Below are 17,300 nucleotides of genomic sequence, written 5' to 3'. Positions count from 1 at the left end.
ACTTCTCATTATCTTTGGCATCAGAACTCCAGGGCCAGGAAATCATAACTCTCCAAGAGGTTAAACAAATGCCATATGCTAAAGGAGAGAATACAGCAATAAAATAGCTTATTCTAATATTTCCTTTCTAAAGCTGCAGGGAAAAAAAAAAGAAAGAAAAAGAAAAGTAGAAAAAGAAGTAAGTAAAGCAGGGCCAGGGAATGGGATGGAGATGATAGAAATAAAAAGTCAGATGTGAACATCTACAGACAAATACAGGCCTTATGTTTCCATGAATAATTCAGGACTCAGCATTGAATCATTTAGACAAGGAAGGCATCTGGGGGTTTGAAACGATAAGGACCTCTGACAACTCCTCAGAAATTCTTCAGAGCTATTTTCTTTCTTCATTATATACATACATACACACGCAAGTGCACATATACACACAAATACACATATACATTCAATACATACATTCATATGACATACATATACATACTGACATAACAAAGCTTGTGTTCTAAGCATTGAGTAAGGATATTAGATTAAATGTTAGGAAATTAACTTAGAAATCCATAGATGTTCTCTTTTTCAGAGAAAATTACTTGACAGCTTTCTGACTTTATTCCCTTTATCCTATCCTGACCCAATGGCTCACCATTTCAAATATGCCTGACTAAATCTACCTTTTCATACATTCTGGATTGTTTTCTCCACCCAATATTCTGACATACCCTCATTGCTAGTATTCAGATCTAGTGTATATTCTAGAATTTTCCTTGCTTCTGTTGAGAAGCCAAATAGCATCAAAAAAAATTCACAAAGCTCTTTAACTGATCCACACATTTATGATATATTATATATTAAGGTATATTAGCTAGAACCTCTATGCCAATATTATCTATCTAACTGGACATATTATTTTCTCTTCCTGCAAACCTGTTTCTTCTCTTTTTGCAAACCTCTTCCTGTTCTTTCAAACCTATTGATTGATATTTGGAGTTCTTTAGGGAGAAATTATTGCTTCTCTGAAACTGAGTGTAAACTCTGTGTGTGCATATATGTTTGTATTTATTCCAATACTTTTTATCTGATTTGTCAGTTACCAAATCTAAAATTTTGGCAGTATAATTTCCTTTTCTAGCTTGCTCTTCTTATAAGCCTGATTCTGGCTGCCTTAATTCCTTAACAGTGACACAATCTCTGGTCAAGTTCTTTCTGGGGTGAGAGGGAAGTAAAGGGTAAATAAGGCAAGAGCCTACACACTCAAACTTAGATTTGTCTTTTGGTTTGTTTTGAAAAATCCTTAGTTCCACAGGCATCAAACATCTCCACATTCTTGGTACTCAGCAAATGTTTCCTGCATAGCCAGCAATATAATGTAGATGTTTCACTATTAATTTATTCCCATACTAGTGAAATAAAGACCTCTATATGCAAACACTTCTGAAGAGAGTGGAGCACCCAACTATTAGAAGTACTATATATAAAATACTAATAACAATGTAACCTTCTAAGAATAGTGCCACCTAGGTGCAGGCTAATATCCCATGCCCCATTACCTCTGCCTTAGTTCAAATTGTCAGAAAGAACTTCTTTACACTGAATAATAGTTAGCCTTTCTACTTCTATGCATGGATTCCATTACTACCCATTAAAACCCTACAGACCACAGTTAATTTCTCCTTCAAAATGACCATTTAGCATATGCACAGTAACAGGTGTTTTATCTGCCATCCATCCCCTGTCATCCTTCCAGTCACTACACACCTGAGCCATGTGTGGTCCTTTAACTATCATCTACCCATAGAGTTCAAGACCCATCTCATGAGGTTTTCTTCTTCAGAATAATTTCTAGTATGAGTGCAGTGAGGTGTGTAAATATAATACACTTTATGTGGTCTGACCAGCACTATGTACAATATAATTACTTACTGTGCAGGTTTATTTTAGCAGCTGATGGTCCACATTGAGTGTGTGGTCAGCAAAAAATCCCCATACCTGCTTGGCATGAATTTCTGTCAAAACCAGTCTCCCTTGAACTAACTGTGTATATTCATTTATTTATTTTAATGTAAGAAGATGAAAACTAGAATCAGAAAGAATTAAATTCTACTCCAGACACAAAATCTTCAAGCCATATGACTTTGAGAAATTAATTCAACATAGTTCATTTACAGTTTTCTCAACTGGAAGAAATAATAATAATTCCATATCATAGGTTCTGTCAAGGAAGTAAGAAATATACAATACCTGGCAGAGAGAGATGTTTGAAATTTTGGTTCCCTGATCATTTACCTGCTGATTGGTAGAGATTATCAAATAACTTTTTGATCTGGTATTTGTGCCATCTGTAAATTTGGTTACACATGTGTTTAGTGCCTTCTGTGAGCTGTGTACATCAATAAAAGATGGGTCAGCACCAAGGACAGCATTCAAGGGCTTCTCATCAAAATACTGCCCAAGCTTGTGAAGGGATTTAAAAAGTTCCATGAGCGAAACATTGATTTGTTTACTTCTTTCTGAGTTTATCATCATTGAACTGTACGGATAAACAGCTACCTAGAAGATGAAAAAGGTAATGGTACATAATATTGCTTAAAATCATGTCTCATACATGAATATTACTTGATTAACTAAAGAAGAATCATTCAATCATTATTCCCACAAATTGCCTTCCATATTTTTACCACATATATATTTACCACACACATGTTTATATTATAATACATATTAAACTTATTCTGGTATAATGTAATGTATATTATAAAGCCTTTGAAACATTCCCAGCTACCTCCTAATACCCAACAAAGTAATGCAACTGAACTCAAGTACATCAATAGAAAGAAAACTTTTGTCCCAGGGTTCTTAATATCATAATGAAGAATAGAGTGTCCTTACTTTAATAAATCTGCTCACTGAATTCTAAGTTGTTCAGAGAAAAAAAAAAGTTTCATTAAGCTATAACTGCATCACACCATCTGAGTAACAACATCTGGCAAGGAAAGTGATTTTTAGTTAGGACTAGTTTTAAAATCTAACAATTCATTTTTTCATCTTCCTGAAAAAAATATATAAAATGGTACTGAATGGGCCATAGCCATATATCAACAATGCTAAGCACAGCAATGTGGGGAACTACAAAGCACAAAGAAAGGGAAACTTTTTTTTGATATGAGAAATAAACACACATGAGCATATGAAAAATTTCACTGGCATAAGGAACATCATCAACCTGGATGAAATTACAAAATTACTCACATATTTTTTAAAACAAAAGTATACAGCATGTATTCATTCAATAAACATTTATTGAGTGCCAACTAAGCAACAAGCACTGTGATATAGGTATTAGAGTTTAAAAGTCAATTAAGGAATCATTCCTGATATTAAGCAGCCAGAATAGTGACTGCTGTTAAAAGAAAGAAAAAAAAAATCCCTGCTGGTGGTTTACATATAACATATTACATTGATATTCCAGATACAGACTTAAAACTGTACAAAATAGGCACTCTTCATGTGTTTATTATTCTTTTGGCTATACAGGAAGAATTGGAAAGTTTGTATTGGTTGCTTCATCTTATGGATATCATTTTACCTCTCCTGAACTTGTCTTATTGATTAACAATGCAGAGACTGCACCAATAACTCACAAGGCCCTTGCCAACACTAACATTTTAAGATCAAACTGCACAATAAAGTGGATATTCAATGTAGAATGGTCAATGTTTATTTAGTCTACTGACAGCATTCCTTATAAGCAAGAATGTGTTGTATATTTAATCATGGAAGTATTTGCATGTTTAATGGCTAATGACTTATGCTTTCATAAATAGTATTTCATGGACATATTGAACACTGGAAATTGTAAAACTGTGGTAATTATTTAGACACCTTAAACAAAACCATAATTTTGTATGTATTTGCCAAAGACCTGAATTTTCAAATTTTAATCTCAATTGTTTGTTAATGTCATCTTTAATTTTTTCAGTATGGCTATGGCTTTACATTTTCACCTAACACCAGAAGGCATATATTATCCTGAAATTAAAAAAAAAAGGCCAGGCATGCCTTTAAGCTAAGATTTTTAAAAGTATACCCTATGTAATCTAAAGGAAGAATACTTCACACTTGAATGTTTCAGGCATATTCTAACCAAACAGAATTTTGCCAGATCAGTAAGAAAATCAGTTTTGTAAATAAAGACATTCATTAACAGACTTGGTCAGAAGAGAATGTCATTCATGCAAGGGTAATGGTAATGCTAATGCTCAATTGCAATGAGTTCCACCCAACTTCATAATTGATTTGAGCCACAACTGTAACCCTAAACCTACCTAAAAGCAACACGCATAGAATTATAACATTGATGACTGCTCAAAAGAGATTATAACATTGATGACTGCTCAAAGTCTGTCATAGGAATGGCTGTATATCACAAATGGAATGCACTAGAAGATCACATCTCACACCTTTGCACTGTGTCTTGCTCACTGAAACACAATTTTTCCTACTGTCCCACTACTCCGTATATCTCAAATACCATAAAGCATCAGGTCTGTTTCCACTCAGCAGTTTTTACTGCTGTTAAAATGCTAATTGTTAATTTATTTCTCTTTCCAAAGCTCTCCCAGAGCCCAAGCTTTTCTTCATTGAATCAGTTTGTCCTGGGGATACAGCTAAACCTGCCTTTGATCAGTGTTTAATCCTTCTAGATGCTCAGGGGTGTGTAGTTTAGTATCTATGAGAAAGTAATTAGAAAGGATGGAGAAAGGGAGTATTATAGCTCCCACTAGCATGAGAAGTGACGAATCAGAATTCTCTGACCCTCTTCTGTCCTCACAGACATAAAGGATCATGCTAAGGAATGTAAAACTTGAAAGCATAGTGATACTTTTAATTAGACAAAAGGATGAGAATTGCAAGTCCAACAAAGTTTATTCTATTATAATAGATGATCTTTCAGAAACAGAACTGCAACATGGATGGGAAACAAGAAAATGTACTCTTCAGTCTCTTAGCAGTTGTGGGCAATCTTGTTTTACCATACATTCCTAAGTAACTGTAAGAAAATATTACCTGGAACCCAAATAACTATGTAACTTGGCCAAAAAAAGTGAGAAGGCGGCACCTGGGTGGCTCAGTTAGTTAAGCCTCTGACTCTTGATTTCAGCTCAAGTCATGATCTCACGGTTGTGAGATTGAGCCCCATGTCAGGCTCTGTGCTGACAGTGGGGAGCCTGCTTGGGATTCTCTCTCTCTCCCTCTCTTTCTGCCCCTCCCCACTTACTCTCTCTCCCTCCATCTCTCTCTCTCTCTCTCTCTCTCTCTCTCTCTCAAAATAAATAAATAAACCATAAAAAATAAAGTGAGAGAGAGGAAAAAAAGAAAACACCAATATTCAATGGTAAGGATACAAACCACAAGGAAGTGAATAATGCTTGGACGATGATGCTAACATAAATGGGAGTAATGAAGCAAGAAATTAGGAAAGAAAAACTTAATATGAATATTAGAAATAGTTCCCTGGTGGACAATTAGAGGGATATGCAAAAATAGCAAAAGAAATCCAATAATGCAAAATGATTATTCAAAATTGACCCCAAAGAATGTGCCATAGAAACAAATGAAGCAGAAGCACCCAAGCTCATCTTTAGTTCCAATTTCCTAGACTTATCTAATAAGATGTTCCTAATAAATATACAGTATTACTTAGCAACATTGAAACATGACAGCAGCTCAAGAATGGCTCAAGGTGACAATCATTACCGCTTAGTTCTAGAAACTTGGTGACAATGTTAAATGAGAAAGAAATATTTCAGTGACATTCCAATGAAAACACATTACAACTTCCCTCTCCTGATCGACAAAGTCATTATCTTGGCATTGGATATAAGAAAAAGCAAGTCATGGACCCACTCTGTGTTATTACTTGTAGGACAAGCATCCCAATTGCCCCTTCCTTTTCTGTTTCTTCGCATCTGTTCATCTCCAGAGACCGTCTTCACCTTCCCTTGCTTTGAGGACTCCTACACTTATAATCTGGTATTTCATTTCTGACTTGAAAAAAGACATTTTTCAAACTGCTAGTGAATTTAGTACCTTTTTTTTTTTTTTTTTTTTTGCATTGATAATCTCATTGCTTGTCCAATTTAATTCTGGGTCCGTTAAAATTCTCCACAGAGATTTTCCCTGAAATTATGATGTCATTATATCTCATAATATGACATTGGCTTGAAAAACTTTGATCATGTTCCTCCAACCACCATTAGTGAGAATTTCTGAGCGCGCATCCCCCATGTAAGTCATTTATTTATAACACGTAGACATGCACTATTAAACTAATCCATTAAGTATATTATACTACACAGCATTACAGAAATGTAAAATAATAGGGCAAAAGTAAACATAAACAGAAGTTTTGAAACTTTCATTATACAACCCCTTCCCAATATATGTACCCCATGTGGAGCAATTACCCTATACACTGAATTTTGAGGATCCTAATGAAAACACACAATTCTGTTGCCACTGCATTTCCTTCCTATTAAAAGTTGAATTGTGTCTCCCCAAAAAGATATGTTAAAGTCCTAAGTTCTAGTATCTCAGAATGTGACCTTGTTTGGAAATGAGGCCATTACTGATGTGATTAGTTAAGATGAGGTCATACAGGGGCGCCTGGGTGGCGCAGTCGGTTGAGCGTCCGACTTCAGCCAGGTCACGATCTCGCGGTCCGTGAGTTCGAGCCCCGCGTCGGGCTCTGGGCTGATGGCTCAGAGCCTGGAGCCTGTTTCCGATTCTGTGTCTCCCTCTCTCTCTGCCCCTCCCCCGTTCATGCTCTGTCTCTCTCTGTCCCAAAAATAAATAAACGTTGAAAAAAAAAAAAAAAGAAATTAAAAAAAAAAAAAAGATGAGGTCATACAGGAGTAGGGTTGGCCCTTAATCCAGCATGATTGATGTCTTTATAAGAACAGAAGAGACAAAATCCTAATGCCCAGTGTGATGGTATTAGGAGGGAGGGCCTTTAAAAGTTGCTATAGTCATGAGAGTGAAGCTGTCATGAATTGGATTAGCACTCCTATTAAAACAGCTCCCTTGCCTCTTCCATCATGTGAGGACACAGCAAAAGCTGCCATCTATGAACCAGAAAATAGACCCTTAGCAAACACAGAATCCGCTGGCACCATGATCTTGGATTTTCCAGCCTCGAGAACCATGAGAAATAAATTTCTGTTGTTTATAAGCTACCAGTCCATGGTATTTTCTTACAGAAGCCTGAACAGACTAAGACACACTTGCTGCAAAAGTCACTCCTCCCAGCACCAAGGTAAGGTTAGAGATTTATACCTAACAAAGCAATGGATTCAGCCTAATTAATTTTGATGTCTAGTGATTTCACAGTGCTATTTGCATGTGATATCATCTGGAAATGTATTTCTTATTTAACTATCTCCCCAAAGGGCTATATCTTGTTCTGCTTTCTTTCTAGTAACAAATAACAGCTCATATTAGAAAATAAAGCTTTGTGTAGCATTGAAATGTACTAAATAGTTTTCTAAGGCATAACTGCCTTATGTTGTAGCTTTTTCTGGATGGCCTGACACAATGGATAGAGCTAACAAGAATTCATTCAGGTTTGATTTCATATATTCTTTTTTATATTAAAGGATAATGAGATGAGGAATATGATTAACCTGGTAATGAAAACTACATAACTTTTAGTTGGTTTGGAAAAAAATCTGGTGTTATTCTGGTAACACTACTCTCTCCACTTTATACTTTGGTACTTCAATTTTGTTCAATGATCAGAATATTTTTGTTTATAGCCAATTTTATTTGATTTATTTCCCACTTCACTTCTGGTGACTTTTGAATGGGGTAGTGGTTTCCCCTTTCTTTGCCACCAAGCCACATTCAGAAAAGGCTCTTTTAATCTTTTAAATAGTTTCTCCACAGAGACCCCTTTTCTTTTTCTAATAGAATGGAGTGTTTGTTCCTGCATTTAGAATAATATATAGTTTACTCCACACACTTCAGTCCTTGAAACGAATTATTCCCAAATACCTATCAAAGTTTACTTGAGGAAAAGACTAATAACCATGTTGCAATGAGGTGTTATAACTTTCTCTACTCTTACCAAGCATATTTTAATCCTTAATGGACTGAATGGTGCCATTGCAATATTCCTGACTATTTCCCATCATGGTAAAATAACTGGAAACAACAGCACATTACAGGATAAGAGGAGTACAATAAGGAAAATTAGGTAAATTGAGATCACCTGGGAATTCCAACATAACTCATGGGCTGCCAAGTTGTAAAGGAAAACTGAACTATGGTGCAGCCACAGAGGATCTGGACGGACACAGACATGTAATAAGCAGGTATCCTGGCAAAAGACTGCAACACTTGCCTTGTGCTGATGAGCACCAAACACTGGCAACTGCACACATTGAGTGCATAATCTTAATAATTTGTTCTCTACCACCTGCTTAATGATAATAGCTTCTTTAATGTAAGACAGATGCTTCTGATTTTGTTTTCCAGCTAGCTTCCACCTGGTCCTCAGGTCATCCCACAAGGCATCAAATCTTTCTGGAACATCTATAGGGCAGCAAAGATGATGATAGGGTGCATAGACCCAGATCTCCAAATTAAAAAAAAAAAAATCCTGTTCTTAGCACTCAGTATGTGCTCAAAATTAGTTTACACAAACGTATGTAATAACAGCTATTGCTCCTTTAGGAGAACACCACACTTAAGTTTTAAAAGTTTCTAGAGAATTCATTAGAGACCTCAAGGACCAATCTATCCTGCTAAGACTTTAAGGCATAGGATCCCAAGTACTTTAGGTATAATGGGCAGCCAGAAAGACAAGCAAATAACTGTTAGGGTTGGCTACTGAATAGCCTTGAGGATATGAAGTAAAGAGAGGTTAAGGACAGAGAAATGAAACTTGAGTTATAGGCAAGAAAATGTAAAAGAAAATCCCAAGGCAGGCAAAGTCTGAAGATGGTATTACAGGCTTAATCATGAAACCTCAAAATTCATACGTTGAAGTCCTAACACCCTAATTCCTCAGAATATGACTATATGTAGAGACAGGGTTTTAAAAGAGGTAATTCAGTTAAAATGAGATCATTAGGGTGGGTCTTAATCCAATATGACTGGTGTCCCTATAAGAAGAGGAAATCAGGGCAGGGGCACACACAGAGAGAAAATGTGGTAAAGAATCAAGGAAACAACAGCCATCTACAAAACAAGGAAAGAGGCGTCCAATGAAAGCAACCCTCGTGACACCTTGATCTCAGACTTTTTAGCCTCCATAATGTGAGAAAGTAAATTTCTATTGGTTAAGCTACTCAGTTTGTTGTACTTTGGTATAGCAGCCTGAGAAAAGTAATACAGATGGCCTGACTTGAGAAAGATTGCTAGAAAAAACAACAAAAAAGAGCTCATATGAAACCTCAGTTGAAGATTCAACTGATCTATGAGTACAATAAAATTAGGACCAGACATCACTAGAAGTTGTTGAGGATCTAATAAAGTCTCCTTATCAATAACCAGAAGTAATCTTCTAGAAATGTGACTGAGCCTTGAAAGCGGATCTTCCAGCCCTATCAATCCTCAGATGACTACAGTCGTGGCAAATACCTTGACTACAACCTCATGAGAGGCCCTGACCTGAGCTCAGGCACTCCTACATTCCTGACCCACAGAAACAAGATGATGTAATAAATGTTTATTGTTTTAAGCTGTTACGTGTTGGTGTCAGTTACTAGGAAGCAATAGATAACTAATATACCTGATCAAATTAAGGAGGCACTGAGGGAATTTAAACACCATTAATCGAAGGGTAATCCTGAAATGTCATGTTAGTTAAAAGCAGTATGAAGGTGGTAGGGTATGGTGGTTAAAATACATCTCTGAAGTCAGACTTATTAGATGGCATTTCCAGCTCTGTCCCTTTATTAATGTAAGATCTGGAACAACTTATTCAATCTTTTTGAGACTCAGTTTCCTTATGAGAAAATGTATAAGGAGAAATAAATTAAAGCATTCCTAGGGCCTGATGCATTGTGATAAATGGTGACTATTATAATTAAGGAGGTAAAAGAACTCTAAAAGCTGAATGAAGGTTGTTCACGAGAATCAACTACTTTCTGGAAATAAAAGTAGTAGTCCCCAACTACCCCTTCCCAAGTGACCCTTCTTAAGGAGACAGCTCTTAATAAGGGTCAGTGAAAATGGCTCACCCTATCTAGAGACAAAAAGACTGTCAAGTTTAATGAAGCCAATAATGGGGAAAAACAGAATCTGTTCATCAACTACAATCACCAGTGTGGTGAGGTCTGGCTCTTCCCAAAGTCTTAGTCCCAAAGTGTTAATGGAAGGTGCAGAGCAGAGTCAAACAAGATGCTATCTTGCAGACCTGATGAGATTGCAATTTGCAGACAACTGAGGCTTATCTCTGATGATGAACTAGGTGTCAGGGCTGAGAGAAAGGCGAGAAACCAGCTGCCTGGAGACCTTGGAAAGCTGGCAGCAGGGGATGTGAACAACACCTTCCAATTTCTGTGCAGACTAAATGAGCTTTCCGGATAAGATCATGGTGTTAATGAATAGCCATTAAAAACAGCCAAGCAGACAAACAACCTTGTATTAAATAACTATGTATTTACATCTACTTATCTACCTATCTATCTATACCTGAATCTCTGCCAAAGCCATCTAGAATTACCTTTTAAGTCAGAGTCTCTTTATAACTGAATATGTTAATGGGAGAAGGAACTATGTTAAAATGGCATTTGCCTTTAAATATGAAAACACAAAGTCCTGTTGGCTACTGTGAAGCAAGTGCCCAATGTCAAGAGCAAAGGGCATGGAAGAGGAGTCATAATGGATAATAGAAAGGAATAGTTGTCAAAATGAGGAGGTGTTAACCAGAATGCCTGCACTGTCCCCAGAGGGAGTATACAGTCTGGTGTGGCTATGATGTCTTGTTTTGGATCCCCCAAATACAACAGCACTGATGTACACTAATCATTCTGGACAGAATTTCAGCTGACAAAACACTCCAGTCCTAGAGAAGCTCTGCACCGGTACAAAAATCTCCAGAGAAACAGCGAACAACTTAGGGTCAACACATACAGATCATTTCAATGACGGACTCACATTTCACATCTTTGCCCAGCCTCCTGGTGCCTATTTCATAGTAGAACACAATTATCATTTCAGGAAGGAAGGAAGGAAGGAAGGAAGGAAGGAAGGAAGGAAGGAAGGAAGGAAGGAAGGAAGGGAGGGAGGGAGGGAGGAAGGAAAGAAGGGAGGGAGGGAGGGAGGGAGGAAGAAAGGAGACTGTTTTTGAACTTTGCATAGATTTAGAGCAATATTCCAGTCCCACTGACAATAACATTCCACTCTGATCCCATCTTATTCATTAAGATGGTATCTCATCAGCACTGAGAGTCACCTACAGGTCCATGTATGTGAGCTTGCCTCATTAGAGACAGATGAGGAAACTAAGGACAGGGGAGGCAAAGATACTGGGTTTCTTAGGGCTACGTGGCTAAGTTCTTTATCTTTTATAGTCAGTGGAATCCTTAAAATAATCACATAAACATGAGGATGGTGCTGGGTGAAGAGGAGTAACTTAGAAATGACTGTGGGAGGATTTTTAAGCCCAAAGAAAAGTCTAATCACTGGAGTCCTAGCGCTCCTTCTGTTCCCAAGTGTACTGCTTTGACAAAGTCATTTACTTTCTATAAGGCTCCGTCCCTTATCTCCAAAATGTGTCTCTGGCCTCGATAACCTCTAAGATTCCTTCCATCTGTAAAATATCAGGAGACAAATTCTGCTTACCTCATTTAACTCTGTGTTTGTCAACAAGGTTTAAAAGACGAATTGGCTATGGAACCCCTGAGTGCTGGGAAAATAAAAAAAAAAAAAAAAAAAAAAGAAAAAAGAAAGAAAAGAAACACCTAAGAAGTAAGTAACTAGGATTCTGAAAATGTGTGAAGTCCATAGTGAAAAAGTCAGGTTTGCATGGGTATGCCTTAGCTTTTAGATCCTCACCAGAAACAGTTAAAAAGAAAATTATCCCCATTTTACAGGTGAGAAAAGGACTGGAATAAGGAACTTGCCCAAGGTTCCACAGCTAGCAAGTGGCTGAGCCAGAGGTCTGCCTCCCGAGCCCAACAAGCACTGCTGTGCTCCTGGCAGGCTGCAGGGGAGGTGAGCAGGGCCTGCAATGTGTTCCTACAGGTGTTTGTGGAAATGAGGATGCTTTAGGGCAGGGGGCTCATGCCCCTGTTTGCCTTTAGCACCAGGCAAAGGCCTCCAAGTGTTAAACAAATGTTTGTTGAATGGATGGTGTCAACAGGTCAGTTTTCATAACTACTCACTTACTGAGACCCAAAAAGGTGATGCACAGAGATGAAGAGCTCCCCTCAGACCACAATGTCCTAGATCAAGTCTCTCTTTTTTGGACAGGTTTAAATGTAAAGCTCCTATGAATTATGGGATTAGCTGGCAAACATGTGTTTGGGGAACTCTGACATCCATCAGGCTGCTGAATGAACTATCCCCTAACAGGGCCAGGAGGCATGCACCTCTTTTCTCTGGGCATTTGCATCCTACATCCCCAATTTCTTTTTTTTTTTCTTTATAAAATGTTTATTCTCTTTTGAGAGACAGAGCATGAGTGGGGGAGGAGCAAAGAGAGAGGCACACACACAGAACCCGAAGTAGGCTCCAGGCTCTGGGCTCTCAGCACAGAGCCCAATGCAGGGCTCGAACTCAGGGACTGCAAGATCATGACCTGAAGTTGGACATCTAACCGACTGAGTCACCCAGAGGCCCCCACTTCCCCAATTTCTATCACCAAATGCAGTGTATCTCATTCTCTGCTCATTGTCCCACACTCCTCATCTGCTGAGTCTCCCTTGTTTATGTAGTTCTTGAGCAGGGGTTAACAAGGGTTACGTGACAAGATAATAGTGAAAGGACTTTGTATATCCTAAAGCATGAAGCGAAAGTAAGAGAGGTTGTACTGTCGCTCCTGATGCCTCTACTGCTGTTATCAGTACCACCACCCCCTCTATTATGACGTCTATATTATTACTACGGGAGCATAAATCCCAAAGGATTGAGAGTGACATTACCCCAGGTCAGCCACACCTTTAATGGCATAAGGCAGGGGGCTAGCAAGCCAAACCCACTCCTCCTTGTCTTTTGTAAATAAATTTGTATTGAATGCAGTCATGCCCATGCATTTCCATATGGTCTCTGGTCATTTTGCAGCTATAATGACAAAATTGAGTAGCTGTAACAGAAAAACCAAAAAATATTTACTAACTGAACTTTTACAGAAAAGGTCTGCCAACCTCTGGCCTAAGTTGATCACAAGTGAGTGGTTTTTACCTTATTTCTTGATATGACACCTGAAAAAGTAAATCCCACAAGAGATGTACAATGCTGCAGAGGAGAAAGGGCAAGGAGCAGAGAAAAGGCCTTCTGTTCTGCTATTAACTACAACACCATGGTTGACCTGTCCAGACCTCATTTTCTGTGCAATGGAGCAACAGTGGCCAGAGAAGCTGTTAGACTGCAGAATCACTAGGCAACCTAACAAGTCCCTTCTGATTCCAAAAGTCTTCACTGCTCATGATCTTTATTTTCTTTCCAATAACACTATTAGAATAGATAGCTGTTTCTTTTTTTAATGTTTATTTGTTTTCGAGAGAGACAGAGTGCAAGTGGGGAAGGAGCAGACAGACAAAGGGACAGAGGATCCGAAGTGGGTTCTGCACTGACAGCACAGAGCCCAGATGTGGGGCTTGAACTCAAAAACCGTGAGATCATGACCTGAGCCAATGTCAGATGCTCAACAGACCAAGCCACCCAGACACCCCCAGATAGCTGGCTTTTTGACCTGGTGTTAGCTGAGAAGACTTTCCAAAGATCTATACAAGAATTGAATTTAAAATCCCTTATAAATGGGGTGCCTGGGTGGCTCAGTTAAGTGTGTGACTTCAGCTCAGGTCATGATCTCTCAGTTCATTAGTTCAAGCCCTGTGTCAGCTCTGTGCTGACGGCTCAGAGCCCGGAGCCTGCTTCACATTCTGGGTCTCCATCTCTCTCTGCCCCTCCCCTGCTCATGTTCTGTCTCTCTCTATCTCTCAAAAATAAATACATGTTAAAAAAAATTAAAAAAAAAAAAACCTTATAAATGTTAATACCACTCAAATAGGGCATCTCCTCCCACCCCTTAAAGAGGCAGGGTAATACAATGGAAGGGTATGTATGGGCTTTGGGAAGCTCAGATCCCTACACTTTACTTTCCAAGCTGTGTGTTCCTGGGTAAGGAACTTAACCATTCTGTGTCTTAGTTTCTTAGGGATATTGTTATCTTAAAAGAATTCTTTCATGGATCACAGCCACTATAATAATGCAGAGCACGTGGCACATGACAAGGGCTCAATAAATGGTAACTGCTACCATTATTATTACAACCCACAGGATGTGAGGTGTTGGACTGAAATACAAAGGAACCTCAGGAATGGAGAGAAATACTCATGGCAGGCTGCCATTTGAAATGCTTGATTGTCAGAAGAAAAGAATATTTTACTTGCCGCCCTTCAGCAAACATTTCCGGAGGGAAAGAGCTCAGAGCCAGAATCTAGGGGAACAAATATTATTAGCCCACTCATTTCAAGATTCCCCTAATCAGGACGGGATCCTCTTCACAGTACATTTCAGTTCCCCCAGTCCACCCCTTACAAAGATAGCCAAGTCCAAGACTTCAAGTGAGGAATCACAGTTTCTCATCACACCTACACGTGTGAACACACACACACACACACACACACACACACACCGCAAATACACACACTTGTGCATGTGCTTGCATGTGGATATTAATTCCATATTGTCTTTCGGAAGCCTGGGAGATTTGCTTGAACCCTGCCTTAGAGAATCAGGTGCTGTCACCTTCAAGGGATGATGTGTAAGGGTTTGATTTGCAGCTAATAGAAAAATCTATTTCTTTCAGTTTCACTTCTGTCACACAATGACCGTTGTGTTCCCTACAGGAGATTCCTTCTCCTGTGCAATAACCACCAAGATGACAGATCTCAGGCGGCAACATGAGCTGCCTGGGTTGAGTGGTGCCTATTAGTTTTATGACCACTGGTTCAGAATGGCCTTGCAGTGTCCACAGCCCAGCTTAATGAAGATGGGTAAGACAGCTGCCGATGAAATCAAATTTCTCCTTTTCCTTCCTTTCCATCTTAAAGTCCATCAAACTTTCATCCTCACAACAGAACAGCTGCTGGGGCAAACAGTCAGCCAGTCAATCACCACGGATGGTCCAGATGATTGTCTTGGGGAAGTGAGCTGGGAATCTGCTTTCCTGCAAAGATGACACCAAATGGCATAGAGGGAAGGAGGGAGTAGCTCTGCCCTCTTTCTCTGAATAATAAAATGAAACGAAACTATGTGGCATATTTAATGTGATATAATAGAAATTAAAATCCTCTGAAATTTTAGAAAAATCATATATATGGAAACTACTCTTGTAATTATGTCCCTACAAATAATAATAGCAATTCCTTTGTTAGAGCAAAAGTAAGAGGAAATTTCCTAGATAGAATAGCCCAAGTGAGTGGCCTCATTCTCATCTACAAACTAATGCTGTTCTTTATAATCTCTGTTCTGGGAAAGTTGACATTTTCCAAATTTTTATATTTCTGTTAAGAGCCAACTCGGAACTCTATTATTAATGGTGGCAGATTGTTTGCAAATGTGATGAGAGTTCCTCCCATTCCTGAAAACTTTTGCATCCCCATCCTTTTGCAGTAGGACTTTGCCACTCCTCCCACTAGCAGGTGGGATTGATTTCCCTACCCACTGAACCTGGCCTGGCCCTAAGAATCGCTTTAACCAAGAGAACGCAATGGAAGTTCTGTTGTGTGACTTCCAAGCTCTGGAAAGTTCTTGCTGTCCTTGTTACTGCTCTCTTAGAATGCAGCCCTGAGACCACCATGTGAAGAAGCCCAAGTTAGCCAAGATGGGGGGAAGAGATAATGTGGAACAGAGATAGTCACACCACCTAAGATCTCCTAAGACTAAAGACCAGAACCAACAGCTGGAATATTAGACCATCATCTCCAGTCAATCAGCCAGATGAGTACAATCACATGAGGGACCCCACGTGACACCTTCAAAACTATGCAGCTGGATCCAGCCAAAATGGCTGACCCACAGAATCTTGAGCAGATAGTGTGGCTGTTTTAAACACAACGTTTAAGAGTAGTTTGTTATGTAGCAATAGCTAACTGAACCATACTTCAAGAAGACAGTCTTCTTTAATGGCTGGTAGAAAGCATATTGTGCAATTAGAGAAACAAGTTCAAATCCTTGCTCCCATACTTGCAAATTCTGACCTTGAGCAGATTACTTCACTTTTGAGCCTTAGTGTCTGCAAGAATAAAAGACAGTAAGTTGAATTGTTGAGGGAATCATATAAGATAACATATACAGGCACCCAAACATAGGGCTTGGTACACATGAGACACTTACACTATTTGTCACTTCTCACCTCAATAAAGCTATTTGGGTAAACAAAAGCTGCTAGATATTCAAGGGCAAGAGCTTCATTGATTTTTGAATCACTTGTAATATATAATACAGCATCTGGTATATGGTTGATATTCAATGCATTCAGTTGAATCAATGCTCAAATATCCCCTAAGATAGAGTTTGGATTCATGCCGCCATATTACTGGCAATTCTCAAAGTAGTGATATGAACAGAATTGTGGGGAAACAGACTGCAGTAACCTTGGTTAAATCCCTATATTTCCTGTGTCCTTCATTTGAGGCCATCCTTTATTTTTTTTATTTTTTTATTTTTTTTAAAATTTTTTTAACGTTTATTTATTTTTGAGACAGAGAGAGACAGAGCATGAACGGGGGAGGGGCAGAGAGAGAGGGAGACACAGAATCGGAAACAGGCTCCAGGCTCTGAGCCATCAGCCCAGAGCCCGACGCGGGGCTCGAACTCACGGACCGCGAGATCGTGACCTGGCTGAAGTCGGAGGCTTAACCGACTGCGCCACCCAGGCGCCCGAGGCCATTCTTTAAAAGGAAAAAAAAATACCTATGTTCTCTAAGAATCCTTGCAAGTCCTAAAATTCATTTATTATAATTACAACAGTGGTTAACATTTACTGAACACTTATTTACGTGTCAGATTGTGTGCTAGTTTCTTTGTGTACATAGAAAATTTTAATCATAATAGTCTTGTAATACAAGTTT

General features: G+C 38.7%; 1 protein-coding gene across 41 annotated transcripts in view; it reads right to left on the bottom strand.

The window, feature by feature from the left end:
- Window positions 1-17,300, bottom strand: part of NRXN3 (neurexin 3) — a 1,571,803-nt gene that overhangs the window by 495,990 nt on the left and 1,058,513 nt on the right. The gene's annotated exons all lie outside the window — the stretch shown is intronic.

Source organism: Leopardus geoffroyi, chromosome B3 (assembly GCF_018350155.1).
Source record: "Leopardus geoffroyi isolate Oge1 chromosome B3, O.geoffroyi_Oge1_pat1.0, whole genome shotgun sequence".
Classification (NCBI taxonomy): Eukaryota; Metazoa; Chordata; class Mammalia; order Carnivora; family Felidae; genus Leopardus; species Leopardus geoffroyi.
Note: the sequence above shows the minus strand (reverse complement) of the source record. Positions and strands in the feature narration are given on the sequence as shown.